The sequence below is a fragment of the Mirounga leonina genome, unplaced genomic scaffold, assembly GCF_011800145.1.
Source record: "Mirounga leonina isolate KUSES-001 unplaced genomic scaffold, KU_Mleo_1.0 Mir_165, whole genome shotgun sequence".
Classification (NCBI taxonomy): Eukaryota; Metazoa; Chordata; class Mammalia; order Carnivora; family Phocidae; genus Mirounga; species Mirounga leonina.
Window position 1 is genome coordinate 79,187,746 of NW_023270415.1, and position 18,967 is coordinate 79,206,712.

The 18,967-nt window shown below is 42.7% G+C and overlaps 1 protein-coding gene and 1 pseudogene across 6 annotated transcripts in view; both read right to left on the reverse strand.

The window, feature by feature from the left end:
• Positions 1 to 14,616, reverse strand: part of LOC118015359 — a 42,206-nt pseudogene extending 27,590 nt beyond the window's left edge. The window contains exon 1 of the transcript XR_004680618.1: positions 14,521 to 14,616. The product of XR_004680618.1 is annotated as a 60S ribosomal protein L15-like (transcript). The remainder of the gene's footprint in view (positions 1 to 14,520) is intronic.
• Positions 1 to 18,967, reverse strand: part of TRAPPC9 (trafficking protein particle complex 9) — a 545,767-nt gene that overhangs the window by 339,621 nt on the left and 187,179 nt on the right. The gene's annotated exons all lie outside the window — the stretch shown is intronic.

Below are 18,967 nucleotides of genomic sequence, written 5' to 3' on the forward strand. Positions count from 1 at the left end.
ACAATGAATCATGGAACACTTCATCTAAAACTAATGTTGTAATGTAAGGGGATTAACATAAGAATAAAAAAATTAAAAAAAAAAAAAGAAGGGAAGTGCATGCCCTTTTCCATCACCTTAAACCTAGGGGAACACAGGCCTGCCAATTCTGGCTAGCCACATTTCCACCACAGGGATGCTGAGATATCAATATGCTATCAATCTGCAGTAAGCAGAGAAGAGAGTTAAGAGAGGATGCCTGAATCCGAAAATAAGTCTACACCTATACTTTCCCATTAAATGAGCCAGTCAATTACCTCTTTTGAGTGAACCACTTATGGCTGGGGTTTCTGCCACGAGCAGCATCAAGAATCCTGCTAGAGAAATCCAGACTCACGACGAGTACGTGGCTGCAGGGAAGAGGACTGACAGCGTGGCTGCAGACCTAGCCATTTGTTTCTATGGAACTGTGACCAGAGAGAGGGAGATAAGACCAAGAGCTGGGAAAGGGGGCAGCAGGGAAGGAAGACGGACCCACTCGGGCCCTCCAGACTCAGCCTTCTGCTCCAAGCCTGTGTTTCCCAGAGTTCAATCCTGTAGCTTGCAGGGACTTCACACAGCCATTGGGGAGGTGACACTCTGAGTCCCATCTGGACCTTCTTTCTTACACAGCTTCTTCTAAGAGCTCAGGCAATGAGGGAGAAACAATTAACAGGTCACCATTTGGGCATTTCTGGGTCTCTGGCTACACGATCAAAATGTCCTCCTCCATCTTACCATCCTTATGCATAAATATTAGGGACAAAACTATCACTAAAAACAGAAACAGACAGGTGGCAGTGTATATAAGTGAGGGGAAATAATCCTTTAAAAGAACATAGAAAAAACTACTAAGTAAATGTTCAAACATTACTCATTTATTCACCCATTGCAAGCATGGTTGAATTTCTACTATACGTATATAGAAAGTCAACTCGGCAACTGAAGATTAATTCCTCTGGAAGAACAGAAGTAAAAACTTTACTTAGAAGTCACTGAGGGTCTTTGTGATTATGCTTACAGCTGTGTCCTGTTTAATCTTTAAGAGTTATTAATAGCAGGAAATATAAATAGCGATGTATAAAAGTAACCTCCAGCATCAGAGCACAGAGGAGGCGAGGTCCTCCCCACAAAGCTCCCCCACTCCCTGGTGACACCACGCACACGAACCCCTGACACCGCAGCTGTGGGGAGAGCAAGCCGGGGACCCAGTGCCCACTCCTGACATCGCTGTGCTGAATCCTGGTGCAGGAAGGAAGGAATATTTAGACCTCTTCGTGCATTAAAAGTCCCATTCCGGTGTAGGGTATGACCACACTACACCAAGGCACTCTGTGCAGGAATTACCCATCCGAGGTGCTAAGGAACAAAGATGCAGAATACAAGGTCTCTGTCTTCAAGGAGGCCCTGGACAGCGGAGGGACAGAAGAGCAGCACGAATGACAACTGCTTGCAGCCAGAGTGCGAGAAAGGCTGAGGTGGCATCTGAAGGATCAGTCAGCAATCACTGGAGTTCGGTGCAGTACCCGCGACCTCCCAAGTGCACACAGCGGCGCAGAGCACAAAAGAGCAATGGCTGCCTTGTTCAGGAAGGGAAGGAAGAGGTGAGGAAGTGACCCTGGCTAGACCTGAAGGCAGGAGCACACCTGAAACACAGCAGAACGTGGCCGGGCGTTGTGAGCTGGTAAGGAGTGCTCCCTGAACAAGAGGAAAAGCCACAGGAGATAGGAGGGAAAAGCCAGAATTGTGTCAGGTTGAAAAAGAGCGCTGATGTTCTTTTGGCTTAAACCATCTCTGGCAGACAATGGGAGGGGATTTAAGAAAAGAATATCCTAATTAAATTTGACTTTTATGAGATATGGTAATAACAACAGCAGTTGACATTTCCTGGGCATTTGGCTAAACGCTTAGCACTATGCTAAATGCTTTCTGTGGGACTGAAAAGTCTCCCGCACGCAGCAAGCACACCACAATGGGAGCTACTGCTATTACTAAAACTAATGCCCCTGATAAACCTACAAGGAAAGTCCTAACATTCCCAGTTGTACAGACAGCTAAACTGAGGTTTGGGGAAATTAATAGTAATTTGATCAAGGTCAACCGCTACCAAGTACTCTGCCAAAACGGCCTCTGAGCCACTGCATTTTGGCAGTGTTGAGCAGAGAATGGACTGGAGGAGAAGAAACAGTAGCCAGGGGGCCAGTTAAAAGGTTCACAATGGTCGGAGCCAAAAATCATGGAGCCTTCATGCAGGAGACAGTGGCTATGGAGACAAACCTACTGAAAAGTCATGTCCTACCCTGAAGAGGCAAAGACAATGCTACCATTCTATGAATCTGCAGTTTTAGTAGGTTTATACTGACCTACACACAACCTATTAACTGATGAGATTTTCGATTAATGCTTTACAATTTCAAGAAAGGAGGGAAGTAGAAGAGACAGGTGCATCAGGGAAATCACAGACCAGAGTCCTTGGGTTAAAGACACCTTCTGCTCAGCCCTCTCAACATCTTATCCAAAATCAGTGACTGACTTGCCTACCACACAACTCCAGCCGGTGACCTGCTTGCCTCCTGCAAGCACTTGCTAGCCCTGGCCTAGGATAGGTCTATAGGTCAGGGCTTGAACGTAGCTGTTCACTAAGAATATTTACAAGGGAAACATATTTGCATGAGATGAGAGGGGGTGCTCTAGAAGTCAGACAGATATGCTTCAAATTCTGGCTCTGCAGCTTACTATAAGTGAAAGTGGTCAGGGACTCAGCTCTCTTGCTTTCCAGGCCTCTGATTACACCGGCAACTGTAAAATGGACTTATTGTGAGCATCTGGCCCAGCACAGCAGATGACACGTGGCAGAAGCCTAGTGAATGGCAGCACATTATTGTAAGTATTAACCAGAAGATGTGAGTGGGGTGGGGTGGAGTGAAGGGCAAGAAGAGAATTGGAGAAGAAACAAGGTTTAGCTTTATGATTTCTTCTTTGAAATGGAGGTATAATTCACACACCACACAATTCACTCTTTTAAAGTATACAATTCAGCAGCTTTTAGCATATTCAGAAAAGTGTGCAACCATCACCACGATCTAATTTCAGAATATTTTCACCACCCCAAAAAGAAACCCTGTACCCATTTGCAGTCATTCTGAACTCCCCTTGCCCTCCCCGCAAACTCCCTAGCAACCACCAATCTACTTTCTGTCTCTATGGATTTGCCCAATCTGGACATTGCCTATGAATGAAATCACGCAACACGTGACCTTTTGAAACTGGCTTCTTTCACCGAGCATGGTATCTTCAAGACTCTTCATGGTGTGGCAGGGATCAGTACTTTGCTTCTTTTATGGCTGAACAATACTCCACCGCATGGACACACAACAGTTTGTGTCTCCATGCATGAGCGGATGGGCATCCGGATGGTTTCCACTGTGGGGGTTTTGTGAGTACAGCTCCTACAGACACTGTTGCCCACGTGTGTGTGCGCACACGTGTTTCCAGCTCTCAGGGGTACACACCTTGGGGCGGAACTGCTGAGTCACGAGGTAACAGTGCAGTTGTGGGAGTTCTTTTTGAAGAACTGCCAAAGTGTTTTCCAATGCAATGGCACTATTTTCGACTGTGACCTAAAGTCAAGGACATTTAAAAATCTCTTTACAGTTTCACAGAAGAGAAAAACGTGGTAGTGGTGGTTTTGGTGTTGCCTGGCTTCAGAATCCATGTGATTTCCAACTGATACCCCCTCGCCACATTTCTATGGAAAAACAGCACACACAGCTAACAGGACATCAGCCAACAAAAGGATGCCAAAAATATTCATACTATCGTTTCCAAAACAGCTGGTTTTGAATCATGAATGTCTATTATGTTGAGAGTGATGAGATTTTTTTTTTCTTTGAGAGAAAGGGAACAAGAAGAAACTGGCAAAGTTCTCACGTGAGTTTCTTAGGCTTTATGCAGTAGCATGCCTTAGTTTATCATGCAACCAAAGCAAGCAACAGTGCTGCTCAACTTAAAGGCCCAGCCAGACTCTGAGAGGTGGGGTGGGTCACCCAAACAGGAAAAAAAAAAAAAAAATTGATGTCAAAGAGATTAAAGGCTCACATCTCCAAAGTAAATTCCGCTTGCTGATAAGACCAATTCTAAAAAACAGAGAAGTAACCCTAGTCTTAAACACACACTGACAATAGCTGAAGATATGCACATGAAGCAACAGAATCTAAATGACTTCCCTGGGTTTTAATTCTGACACTGCCATGAAGCAGCTGAATAATCCAAAGCAAATACTTACGTCATCTAAGCTTCAGCCTTTTTGCAGATACACCTTGTGATAGGTGCAACCACGTTACGGTAGCTTCTGAAATGCAGTGCTGATTCTTTATTTGCACAGCAAACATCCACTAAGATCAGAAGATTGCACACAGGAGGCAATTAACCAATTGAAACTATTATAATAAATACACACTTAAATTAAGCAATGAATATCCATGCCAACGCTGGGCTGTGCTCAGGGGATAGACACATAAAAGACATTCCTTGCTCTCAAGAAGCTGAAAGTCTGATGGGGGAAGCAAGGAGGAAAGAAATTACAACTCACCGTGTGATGAGTATTATGATAAAGAAAAACACAGGGTGCAATGAACACCTCAGTGGGTTGAACGGTGAGGGAAGATAGTCAAAGACTGCTCTGAACACAGGAAGTTTCTTTTAATCAATTTTATTAATAAGCAACATGCAATAAAACGCCACCATATTAAGTGCACAGAACCACCGCCTTTAACAAATGGGTTTACTGCTGTAACCACCAGCACAATTAACATACAGATCGCGCATTTCCGTGATCCCTAAAAGTTCCTTCTTGCCTCTTCCCCAACAATGTTAGTGAGTGCCCCACCACAGCCCCCAGCAACCAATGACCTGCTTCCTGGTCATTACAGTTTGGTTTTATACATTCCAGAATTCCTTGTAAACCGAATCATACAGTATGTATTCTTTGGGTCTGGCTTCTTCAGCAGAGCATAGTGTTTTTGAGATTCATCTGTGTTGTTGGGCACAGTAGCTCCTATCTTCTCATTGCCAAGTTGAAGCCCATTATATGGGTATATCACACTTCGTTCCTTCACTTACCTGTTCGTGGACTCTTGTGGTTTTCCAGTTTGGGCTACTATGAATACAGCCACTATGAATGTAGTCGAATCCCTTTGTGGATCTAGGTTTTCCCTTTTCTAGGGTAAATACCCAAAGTAAAACTGCTGGGCCTTGGGTAACTCTGCAAGAAATGGCTAAGTAGTTCTCCCAATCATTGTACTACTTTACATTCTCATCAGCAATGAAATTCTGGCTCCTCAACATCCTCACCAACACTCAGCACCATCACTTTTAAAATTCTCATCATTCTAACAGGTGCATTATGGGATCTCCTTGGGGCCCCAGTTTGCATTTCCCTACTGACGACTGCTACTGAGTTTCTCATGAGCTCATCTGTCATCAATTTATCCTCCTTGGTGAATTAGATGGTCAATCCTTTGCCTCTGATAAAAAATCAGGTTCTTTATCTTACCGAATTGTAAGAGTTGTGTATGTATACTCTACATACAAGTCCTTTAACAGATAGATTTTGCAAATACTGACTCCAAGGTTGAGGTTTGTGTTTCATTTCCTTAAAAGTGGATCTCAACAAGCTGAAGGTTTTGATTTTGATCAAGTCTAATTTCTTATTTTGTCCTTTATGCTTCATGACTTTTGTGTCCTAAGAAATCTTCACCTGTCCCAGGACCAAATGTTTTTTTCTAGACACTTGTTGACCACTTTATATTTAGGCCTATGATCTATTTTGTGTTAATTTTTCTGTGTGAGGTAAGGGTAGAAGTTAATTTTTTACATACTGATAATTAACTGTTCCAAGATCGTTTATTGCAAAAGTTCATCCTTTCCCCCCTTTGAATTACCTTGGCACATTTGCCCAAAATCAACTGATTGCACATGGATGGGTCTATAGCTAGATTCCCTATTTTGTCCCCAGTAATCTATGTGTTTATTGTTATGCCAATACCACACTGTCTTGATGACTAGAGCTTTGTTGTCTGGGATAGGTCAGGTCCTGTGCACTTCCATATAAATTTTAGAGCCAAGCAATGATCTCTTTAGAAAATAAGCCTGCTGGAATTTTGATTAGAACTACACTGAATCTAAGAATCAAGCTGGCAAGAACTGCCATCTTAATGTTAGGTATTATAATCCATGAACATGTGTATCTTTCGGCTTCCTTCTATTTATTTGGGTCTTTATTTTCTCAGGGAAAATAAATCTTTTGTGATTTTTGATTTGCAGTTCTCACACATCTTTTCTTAAACACACTCCTAGTATACCTAGGATATGTCTTTTAACTGGCATGGTATTTTAACTTCATCTTCTAAATGTCCATTAATAGTATATAGAAATAATACCGATTTGTGGGGGCACCTGGGTGGCTCAGTTGGTTGAGCATCTAACTCTTGATTTTGGCTCAGGTCATGATCTCAGGGTTGTGAGATCGAGCCCCACATCAGGCTCTGTACTGGGCATTGAGCCTGCTTAGGATTCTCTCTCTCGCCCCTCCCCTCGCTTGTTCTCTCTCTCTCAAAGAAAAAATATATATATATATTGATTTTTGTATGTTGACCTTGTACCCTGTTACCCTGCTATATTACCTTCATTACTTTAGTACACTGTAAATTCCTTAAGATTTACTATGTACATGATCATGTTTTCTGTGAATAAAGTTTTACTTTTCCCTTTCCAATCTGTGGCCTTTTATTTCTTGTTCATTCCTGATGGCACTAGCTAGACTTTTTGGTACAATGTCAAATACAAGTAGTAAGAGTAAGTACCCTTGTTTCTCACCAACCCTAGGAGGAAAGCATCTACCACTTAGTACCACATTAACTACAGACTTCCCTGTGGATGCCCATCAGCCAACTGAGCAAGTTTCCTTCTGTGTCTAATTTACTGAGTACTTTCCTATCATTAACGTGTGCTGTGTTTTGTCAAGGCTTTTTTATATATATAACTGATATGATCGTGGTTTTTTTTTATTCTTCTTCATTCTATAAATATGGTAAATTATACTAATTAAATTTTGAATGGTTAACCAACCTTGCATTCTTAGAATAAATTCCACTGGATCATGAATTACTCATTTTACATATTAAAAGAAAACAAATCCAGCAATAAGTATCTCACAAGAGTATTTGATAATATTTCAAGGGTTTTGCATATGTGTTCATGAAGGGTCTTGGTCTCTAGTTTTCTTGTAACATCTTTGATTTTGTTATCGAGATAATGCTGTCCTCAAAAAAAAAAAAAGTGAAATTTTTACCCTCCTCTATTTTCTGAGAGAATTTTTTTTAATGGCATTTCTTCATTACAATGTGATAAAATTCACCAGTAAAGCTGTTCAGCTAATATGTTCTTTAGGGCGGTATTTTAAAATAACGAGTTAACTTTATTAAATAGAACTATTTAGGCCTTCTATGTCATCCTGAATCAATTTTGGTAATCTCTTTCCAAAAATGTTTCCATTTCATCTAAATTACCAAATTTACTCACGTAAAGATATCTATTAAAATCCTTTATTATCCTTTTCATGTCTATAGGGAAGATTGGTGTCATTTTCGTTCTGATATTGATAATTTAGGTCTTTTTCTCTTGATCAATTTGGGCTAGAGGTTTATGCATTTTATTGATCTTTTCAAAGAACAAGGTCTTAGTTTCATTGATTTTTCTCTATTGTTTGTCTTTGATTTCACCAATTTCTAGTCTTTATTTTTTCCTTTCTGGTAACTTTGGCTTTAACTCATTCTTTTCTTCTTTTTTAGTTTCTTAAAGTGGAGTATATACTTCATTAATCAAACTATTTTCCTTTCCTAATGTGAGTGACAAATTTCAGCTACAAATTTCCCTCAAGGCAATGCCTTAGCTGCACCCAGGAATTATGATATGCTATTTTTACTCAATTCACAAAGTTTTCCAATTGTCCTTGTGGTTTCTTCTTTTAACCTGTGGGTTATTTATAAATGTGTTAATTTCCAAATAACGGAGTTAGTCAAGATATTGTTATTTATTACTAATTTATTTCTGTTGTGGTCAGAGAACATACTCTAAGATTTAAATGGTTTTAAATTAATTGAGGCTGGACTTATGGCCCTGCATATGGTGTATCTTGCTAAATGTTCAACATGTCCTTACTTGACAGGAATGTTTATTATTTTATCCTTGCGTGTTCTATAAATATCTATATCTGTATATAAATATCTATAAATATCAAATAGATTAGGTTGGTTGTGCTACTGAAGTCTTCTGTATCTTTAGCAATATTCTATTTGATGTATCAGTTACCAAGAAAGGAATAGAGGAATTTCCAACTATAATTATGGCTTTGTCCATTTCTCATTTCAATTTTCTCAGTTCTTTGCTTCATATATTTAGAAGCTCTGTTAGTATATGCATACACATTTAAGAATGTTCCATCTTCTTGAATTTATCCTTTCATCATTATGAAATGTCCTTCTTTCTACCAAATAATATTCTTAATCTACTTTGTTTTATGCTTATATAGCTATTCCTGCTTTAAGTGTCTGCACAGGTCTTTTCCAATCCTTTTATGTTTACTGTTTTTATATTTAAAATATATAATTTATATAATACATATAATTTAAATATATATTTAAAATGCATATCCTTAAACAGCAAATAGTTGGATCCTGATAACTTTTATCCAAGAGAATAGACTCTACCATTAAATTGAAATGCTTAGACCATTTACACATTTAATGTAATTATAGATGTGGTTGGCTTTAGTTCTATTATCTTGCTACTTGTCCCATCTCTTTGTTCCTTTTTCTTCTTTTCCTGCTTTTAGGATTCTATTTTGTCTTCCTTATTGACCTCCCTCTTTGTACTGTTTAGTTTTGTGGCTTTTCTATGGTTGCAACATGCACACTGAACTTGACACAATCTTCAAGTATTACATAGCTATATATACAGCATAGGAATATAGCGCTGCATAGTTCCCTTTCTTCTTCCCACTCTATTTTTGCCATATTTTTTTAAAAGATTTTATTTATTTGACAGAGAGCGCACACAAGCAGGCAGTGTGGCAGGGAGAGGGAGAGGGAGAAGCAGGCTTCCCGCTGAGCAGGGAGCCCAACGCGGGGCTCGATCCCAGGACCCCAGGATCACGACCCGAGCTGAAGGCAGACGCCCAACCAACCGAGCCACCCAGGCACCCCTGCCATATTTTTTACTCTATACATGTTTAAAAAAAAACAAAAAACATTAAATGGGTGTTTTTGCTTAAAATGTGGTTTGTTTGTTTTTTTTAAAGATCTTATTTATTTTTTTGACAGAGAGAGACACAGTCAGAGAGGGAACACAAGCAGGGGGAGTGGGAGAGGGAGAAGCAGGCTTCCTGCAGAGCAGGGAGCCCGATGCGGGGCTCGATCCCAGGACCCCGGGATCATGACCTGAGCCGAAGGCAGACGCTTAACCGACTGAGCCACTCAGGCGCCCCGTGGTTAAGTTTCTTTTAAGAAATTTTTAAATTCCAAGAAGTAATAATTTTATATTTACCCATATTACTACCATTTCCAACACATTTCAGGATTTGAGGTACTGACTTCTCCTGACTTACCAACGTCCATTAAGGACTCTCACAGAGCAAGTCCAATAGAGATTAATTCTCTCAGCACATGCTTGTCTCTAAGTCTTTATTTCCTCTTCACTTTTTTTTTAGGATATTTTTGCTGGATATAGAATCCCAGCTTAACAATGGTTTCCTTTTGCCAAGTAAAAGATAAAATTCCATTGTCTTCTGGCAGCATTCTTAATGACAAAATGTCAACAATCATTACCTTTGTTCCCATATAACATATGCTTTTTCTCTGGTTGCTTTAAAGGTTTTTCTCAATACAAACAGTTTTCATCTATTTGATTATGTGATTTTATGTTTATCCTTACTAGGGTTTAAGCTTATTGGATCTAAGGATTTATCATTCTCCCTCAGCATGAAAACTCGAACTTGATAATACTTGTTTAATTGAAGGGCCGTTTGTTTTCTTAAGTTTGCCACTCATTATCTCTGAATATTTCCTCTCTGGGATTTCCCCTGTTCTCTATTCCTGAAATTCCTATTAGACATATAGGAGAGCCTCTTATTCTACCCTTGTAACTGCTCTTTCACATTTTCCACTCATCCCACTGTGACACATGCTGGGAGGCTCCTTGGGACCTTTCAACTCCCTCTCTCCTCAGTCTTGAACTGCATCTAGTCTCCTCTTCACCCTCCCACTGTGTGGAATAATTTACTTCAATAGCTATATATATATATATATATACATATATATATATATATATATTTTTTTTTTTTTTTTTAACTTTAGAGTTTTCATAGTTTCCACTTGGTTCCTTTACCAATCCGGCTGGTTCTATTTCTTGTGATGTCATTTCTTCCAATGCCACCCTGACCACTCCAAACAGGACTATCTAAGTCTCTTCAGTTTACCCTCTTACTTCTAGGTCTCGAGGTGCACATCCTTCCTGTGTTTGCCTGTAGATTCCCCTTCATGGTTTCCCCCTAGGGAGTTTGTAACCTCTGGCTGTATACCCATCCTCTGAGAAAACCATCTCATGTGCCAAGTTTGTGGGTCTGTGGGAGGGGGGAGGGTCTCTATACAGCAGTCTTGTATCTGAATTGGTTGCTCCCTGCTGGCTTCAGGGAAGGAATTTCCTAAGGCTAGCTCTTTGCATAGCCAAAGTCCTGGGCCCTGGAACGCTTCCTAACCAAGTCCCCAGCTCTGGGGGCAGGCTTTCCTGGTCCCATCTCTGGGAAGCCCTCCCAATTCAGCACCAGAGGCCTGCAGCCTGGACAGCCTTCCCCATGTCGGTGGCAGCACAGTGCTGGTTAATTAACATTATCACAAGAAGGCACTTCGGCTTTAGTCAGATTTTGAATTTCCTCTTTGTTTTGGGTACCTGGAAATCATACTCTCTAGGTTTCCAGTGTATACATACATCAAAAAATTCATTCGTCTAGAGTCTCTGGGTTGAAGCAAGAGAGTATTTCAGAAGACTGTCTTTCCCTAAGAACTTGGTCTATTAATCTCTTTTCTACATACTTTCGCTAAATCAAAAGAAATCTGGCTTAGGAAGATTGGCTTCCAAAAATAACTGCCCACTACTTCAAACTCAATTTCACAAACATTTCTGAGAATGGCTGCTTCCCCAAGCCGCTATGCAATACCCGGAAAAGAACTGCACTGATACACTGGGAGCTGCTAATTCTTCAACTGCACACTTCTACCTGCACACTCATTTTTAAGAGATTTAGTGCACATTGACCCACTGGAAAGTGACATTTCATTAAGTGTATTTTCAACTTCCTGCTCAGAGCCCTTCCGTTTTATTCTCCTATAATGAAAACCAGGAGCTGGCAAGACAAATCCATGTACCACCTGACTATTAAATCCTAAGAGCTAACTTCACGAGCAGCCTCCACCCAAGGGCAAGCAGGGGCCCGCAGCGGAGACTGCGACGTGGAGCCCGTGCGTGGCGGCTAAGCAACCGCGCGTGCCCTCGCCTCTGACAGGGAGACCGGCAAGGGCTTCAAGTGGGGAGGGCTGCAAGCACACTTAGGTTTTTGGGGGTTGCTCCAGCAGCTTCACAGCAGAGAGAAATACAGGCAAGGCGACTAGCTGGAATCCAGGAGGGAGAGATACAAGGCCTGACCCAGGCACCTGGAGTAAGAAACCCCATCAGACAAAAAGGAAAGCAAAATGCAGAATCTGGCAAAGGCGAGAACCCTGCGTGCGCTGGGCTCTCTGTCCATAAAGTGGGGGCACTGACGCCCCAAAGGCTGCAGCATCAGGGCGTTGTGTACAAAGGATATGGAAGACCAGTGAAAAGTAAAGTGAAACATTGTCTCAAATTAAATTTAAACAATGCCTATTGAAGAATCTCTATAACCACAAGGTCATAGCCACTCTACAATTGTTACTATTATAGAACTCAACTATTGTTACTATTATAGAACTCATCCATCTCTTTAAGAACTTATCAAATGCCTACAGAACTTACATTTAACATTACTGCTAATAATCTAAGCAATCATCCTTCTCTTCTTGATTGTATACTTCATTATAAGCCTGTGTCCCTTCAAAAGGAAATTCTCAAGTGGTGGGATTTGAGACATTTGCTCAAAGCCACACCATTATCGGGTTTTAATGATTATGTGCAACACTAAACATTAAACCAGCATTTGAAAATTTCCCTTTTTTCTGAATCAGGCAAATCCATAGTATTTGAAAGTCAACGGGAAAAGAACACACCAAAGATAAATGCTGATTATTAGTCTAGTGGAAGTAATCATCATATTTACCAAAAATATTCATTGTTACTTCTCCGCATGGTATTCCACAAAGCTGCAGCTTAAACAGATCGAGGGGTCCTACGTGGCTCAAACTCAGCTCAGGGATATATTTCCCGAAGCTCAGGTCAACCACCACTTGTCACCAAAAACAATCCAATTCTTCACCTGAGTCCCTTGAAGAATGTCAATGACCAGCCACCATATAATCTAAATCCCTTTGCCTACATCTCCATTTTCCTTCTCAGCCATGAGGGCTCTGGAGTCGACAGCAAGACCTTAGTGCTGGCTCTTGGCCTGTCCTCTTCCTTCTGCCACCTGTTCTCATGCTCCTAAAGCACCTCCCCAGGGCTGCGCACTCCCTGGGCAGCTTTTGCTCTTCTCATTACTCTGATTTACCCCCTCAAAGACCCAGAAGCAACCAAGAGAAACAGGGCCCTCCTCAAATCACGGGGGAGGGGAAGCAGAACAGATGAGCAAGCTGGAATACCCTCTAGCAGATTAGCAGAGGGGTGGGGGGCACTGGGAATTTTCCCAGCACAAATGAATGATAGCATCATTGCCTTAAATTTTTAAAAAGTCACTGTTATCAGCAAGGATACAGAACTATACAGGTAATAGAGTCAACAGATTTTAACAAACATAGATTTTTAACAAAAATATAAAAACATGAACAGAAACCCATGAATGAATACATCTTTCCTGATCCTCCAAATGCTGCCCTCAGATATAAGTAACCTCTCTCTCCCCTGAACTCTAGAACACACTACTTCTCAGTGCTGCTCTTAGAAACTTAGTATTCTACACTCTGCCACACAGTCTTTTTTTTTTTTTTTTTTTTTTGGTGTTGTTACTGTATTTTTTAAATTGAAGTATAGTTAGCATACAGCATTATATTAGTTTCAGGTGTACAACATAGTGATTCTCCCTTACATACAACACCCATTGTTCATCATGGTAAGTGTGCTCTTAATGCCCAACACCTCACCCTTCCCCCACCCCCAACCTCCCCTCTGGTAACCACCAGTCTGTTCTCTGTATTTAAGAGTCTGTTTTTTTGTTTCTCTTTTTCTTTGTTCATTTGTCTTGCTTCTCAAATTCCACATATGAGTGAAATCATGTGGTATTTGTCTTTCTCTGACTGACTTATTTTGCTTAGCATTATACTCTTGGCTCCATCCACATCATTGCAAATGGCAAGATTTCATTCTTTTTTATGGCTAAGTAATATTCCACTGTATATATACCACATCTTATTTTTTTTAATAAATTCAATATATTTTTTTATTATGTTATGTTAGTCACCATACAATACATCATTAGTTTTTGATGTGGTGATCCATGATCCATTGCTTTCGTATCACACAGTCTTTTAAATGCATTCTCCTATCTATGCCTCTAACGGGATCCCTGCTCCTGCAAGAATTCCAGCCCAGCCCGAGCCCCATTGGTCCCTGAAGGCACAGCACTCCAGACCAGTGATGGGTGGCTGCTAATGAACCTGGCCCCCTTGACCCTCTCTGCCCTGCACTTGCATCCTCCCCGCCAGTGATGCCCTTCGCCTCTTGTAATCCAGGAAGAGTGTTACCCCTTCCCTCGAGTCTCCATCTTTCTGAATGCCCCTTAAATGGGGACAATCCCCAGGGAGCCCCATTTGCTCCTCTTTACTTCTCTATTCATTCCGAGGAATCACACAATTCAGCCATTATCCCCAGCCAAGACCCCTGCCTGGTATCAGCAGCCTCAACCTCCCTCCAAAATTCCAGCTGCAATTTCCTCAAGAGAACACATCCACCTGGGTGTCCGACAGGCAGCCCTGTAGCTAATGTCCCAAAGGCCCTTTGCCACTCCCATTATCCCTGTCCCCAGTAACACTCTACCTGCTTCTGGAACTGCCCCCTCCCCCACCCCCATACAAAATACTGCTTTTCAACCAAACACTTCTCACACCAATCCCCTTCTCACCACTTTCCCTTAACCTGCCATGGGCAGACTGGGATCCTCTGTGCCTCAGGCTTCCCAACAGCCTCCCATACGGCCTGACATGTGCCTGGCACATTTGCTGAAAGAAAGCTGGGATGAATCACATTTTCCTGCTACCCCCATACCTGCTCCACCAGCGTCACTGCCACGCGGCCACAGGAGTGACAGATGAAGGACCGGACACGTAACTGCCTGCTCACAATGTCCCGCAGGCTCACCATTTCGTAAGGTTAGCGCCTGTCATCCAAGTGTTATTGTGGAAAAACTAGCAATCCAAGCATCAGACAAGGAATCCGGGTATAGTTCTAATGGGCAGACTTTACATATGCTTGCAAAGGGTCATTCATGCGGCGTGGAGGGGCTTAGGATAGAGTTTTAGTGGACGGCCAGAGGACTAAATCACCCGTAAGGTATGATCTCATCTATATGAAAAGACGTGCAGAGAAAAACCAGGAGGAAATACACCAAAATGATCAAAGCACTCAGTTCTGGGTAGCAAGATTACAGGGAATATTTTGCTGTTCTCCTTTTCTTAACTGTCCAGATTCTTCTTATAAGCAGCATTCATTACTTTTGTGATAAGAAAGAATAATATGCACAAATAAAAGCACAAACTCCTGGGGCGCCTGGGTGGCTCAGGCGTTAAGCGTCTGCCTTCAGCTCCGGTCATGATCCCAAGGTCCTGGGATCGAGCCCCACATCAGGCTCCCTGCTCTGCAGGAAGCCTGCGTCTCTCTCTCCCCCTCCCCCTGCTTGTGTTCCCTCTCTTGCTGTGTCTCTCTCTGTCAAATAAATAATAAAATCTTTAAAAATAATAAATTAAAATTAAAAAAATAAAAAAGCACAAACTCCAAAATCTTTTGTTGTGCATTTGCAGCCCCTGGCAGAAGCCCTCCGGTTCCCCTCTCAGCACACAACTCCCCCTCCTCATCCTTCCCATGCTCCAGGCTGGAAGGGCGGCCAGGCTCTGGAAGGCAGATGCCCGCCCCCGCACCGCCCTCATCTGTCATGCAATCACCACACTGGACAGTCGGTTCTGAAGCACAAACACTTCTGTGAAGACTGGAATTGAACTGAGAAGCCAGAGAAATCAGAGCTAATAACCTTTGCTTGCTCTACCAGCTCTGGTGAGAAACCAGAGGAGAACGCTTTACCAAACCCCACAGGGAACAGCTAAGCACTGGGATGATGGCCCAACTGGAATCCCAAACAGGTATTAACTGGTTCAGGGACGGGCCCTGCTGCCCAAACAGAAAGCAGAGCCACTAGAGAACCAGATCTCTGTCAGGAAACGGTGCTCACTCTCCTCCACAAGGGCATGTCTCAGAGGGAAAGCAACAAAAAGCTCCACAGAAGACAAGACTACTGGCCTCCCGTCTCTGTTGCTAACCAGAAATTTGCTATTTTCCTGAGGAGATTTATCAAAAACAAAAGCAAAAAAAAAAAAAAAAAAAAAAACCTCAGCCAACTGAAGAACTCTCTCGGTTCTGTTGCCCAGACTTTACCAAAGGAAGAAGGTCAAACGTGTAAGAACACAGATTAACCGAAGGCCAAGCCGTACATTCAGAGCACTGCAGGGGGACTCCCTGCAGCCGAACAGGGCACCATTCCACAGGTGAGGGGCTCTCCGACACCTGGCTTCTCGAGTACCAGAGTCATGCCCCCCACAAACCCTGTTCTCAAATAAGCAGAAGCAGAAATCTCCTCAAGAGGCCAAATGAGCTGGTAGAGAATTGGGGGGGCCTCTAAAGTTCTCAGCCCCTGCCCCATCCGACGCACTACTACATCCATCACTTTGGCCACTAGGAGTGGAGGGAGAGTACCTTCTGGAGGGCCTGCATGCTAGACGCTTTCCTGGGCATTTTCTCTGTTCTCATAAAAATTCCGAGGTCCTCTACCTCTGAAACTAATAATATACTCTAGGTTAAGTAATTAAACTTAAATAAATTTTTTTTTAATTCTGAGGTCCTGTTTCTGTTTTACAAATGAAGAAATTGAGGCTCACAGAAGCTCAGTAACTTGCCCATGGGTGACAGACAGTAGCAGACCCCTAAATGTGAATCCAGGGCTACCATTCGAGCAAAAACTCTTAGTCCCATATTCCCTTCAGTGATACCACGCTGCCCAGGAAGAGGCAGACGTGGAAAGGCCACAGGCTGAGAGCAAGGAACCCTGAGTTTGAAGCTCCTCTCCTGCGCTCCCACCTACTTGACATGAAGACACTGCTTCCTTGCTGGGCGTGACCTCCCTGCAGGGAGCTGAGTGTCGAACACTCAGGACTGACACAAGGATTCATGATATCAGAGAAATACAAAATCCCTTCTCTTCTCTAAAAATGCTGGCACCTTGGAGCTGTGGTTAATCCAAAAAATCTAAATCAACTGTGTTAATTTGCAATGCCAGCCTTCAACCCAGGCTCCTTGAATGGGCTATAATTTGCAAACCAGATCCAAGCAATGAAGGCCAGCAGGCCGAGTTAATTGCCAAGCCCCAGGAAGCTGTTCCAGGAAGTTAAAGCAACATGATGTGAAGAAAACCTACGGCAAGGAGGTTTGCTTTAAGTACCAGAAATAACGTGCACTGTGCTTGTCACATAGGTGGTCATTACTAACCAGTTCACTAATAACAACTAGTCGTCACTATTTATTAGGTATTTTTCCCGAAGTTCCACAGAATGGCTGTTTAAATCTAGCAGAGGTAAACCCAATACCCTGCTGGGGAAAGATGGGTCTCAAACACCTCTGCAACATAGACCTCTATTCTTGAGTTGCTTGGAGAAAAGTTTCCAAGTAAAAACATTTCAAATCCCTGGCTCAACAATCTGAAATGTGAAAATGTGTTCCAAAGTGACTTTCTAATGGAGATATTGGTTATTCCCCCACCTCCCCCAAGAGATTTAAAATTACACCCTTAGAGCTAAGGCACTGATTCTTGCAGATCTCAGCTTAAAAATTATTAACACAAATTTAACCCCAAAGGGGCACCTGGGTGGCTCAGGCGTTAAGCGTCTGCCTTTGGCTCAGGTCATGGTCCCAGGGTCCTGGGATCGAGCCCCGCATCAGGCTCTCTGCTCCGCGGGAAGCCTGCTTCTCCCTCTCCCACTCCCCCTGCTTGTTTCCTCTCTCGCTGTGTCTCTCTGTCAAATAAATAAATAAAATCTTTAAAAAAAAAAAAATTTAACCCCAAAGGAGTGACCTACCCTCAGGATAGGGCACAGCTTCGTGCTGTAGACATCGCAAAGCCTACCTGAGTCAGTTAAATATAAGTCTGCAAAGTGGAGCTTAAACCATCTAGGACAGAACTATTTTTCAGATCACTGCCAAGTTTAAGAAGTTCAGATTTGAGCCAGAAAAAGAGAAGATGAAACTTTTCCACAAAGCTCCGTAAGAGCAGAAAGAATCTTTGCATTCTTTGCACCACACACTTAGCGAGATCTCAGGGCTTCTCTGAGGATGACTGATAACGTACGCAAAGCCACCAGCACAGAAACAAAGCTGGCTCCGGATACATGGAAACTAGTTGGTTTTGTCATTTTGCAAAAGGAAAACACGGAGTCTAGTCCTGCCTCCACTGCTTATCTGGAGCCACAAATTCTACTCCCAGGGCTAATGCAGCCCCCTAGCCCTGGGCTACCACAGCAGTCTCTCCAAAGGCCCGTAAAGGAAGCCGCAGAGCAGGCATCACTCTCCCATTTTGCAGATGAGAAAGGAGAGGCCCAGGGTGGCACAGTGACCGCCCCAAGGACAAAGGAATCAGGGAACAGAACTTGGGCTGGAGCCAAGGGTGGGTTTTCCTCTTCATGCTGCATGTGGCCGTCGGCCACCCTGGTATCAAGGACCCTCCCAAGGAAACAGTGATGTGGGCTTGAATTTCCTCTCTCCTTACCAGACAGATCAGGAAGACATTCAGGCCACAACCCAACCTTCAGGGAGATTTCATTTTATGAGTTTCCTGTTGCTTTTTATTTATTTATTTATTTTTATTCTTATGTTAATCCCCATACATTACATCATTAGTTTTAGATGAAGTGTTCCATGATTCATTGTTTGTGCACAACACTCAGTGCTCCATGCAGAATGTGCCCTCTTTAATACCCATCACCAGGCTAACCCATCCTCCCACCCCCCTCCCCTCTAGAACCCTCAGTTTGTTTTTCAGCGTCCATCGTCTCTCATGGTTTGTCTACCCCTCCGATTTCCCCACCTTCATTCTTCCCCTCCTGCTACCTTCTTCTTCTTTTTTTTTTTCGTGTTGCTTTTTAAAACAGCTGTATCTATTCAAGAGAACGGAACAAAAAAGAACACAGAAGAAAAAGAAACTCAGTATTTGTCATGGGGGCAGCTGCACAGGCTGAAGACAAGGAGGGCAGGTGACATCAGGGCTCAAGAGAGTCCTTCCCTGAAGCTTTCTGGACACGTGAGATGAACTGGCCGGTTCCCCCAGCGTACCCAAGATCGATGTTTAAGAAACAGAGAACAGCAGTTTTCCTTGGGATGCCTATGCGGTGAGGGGAGAAGGTCGAGTCTGTTGGCTGGCTGGCCTCCAAGACTGCACGGAAGCCGGCTCGCCACC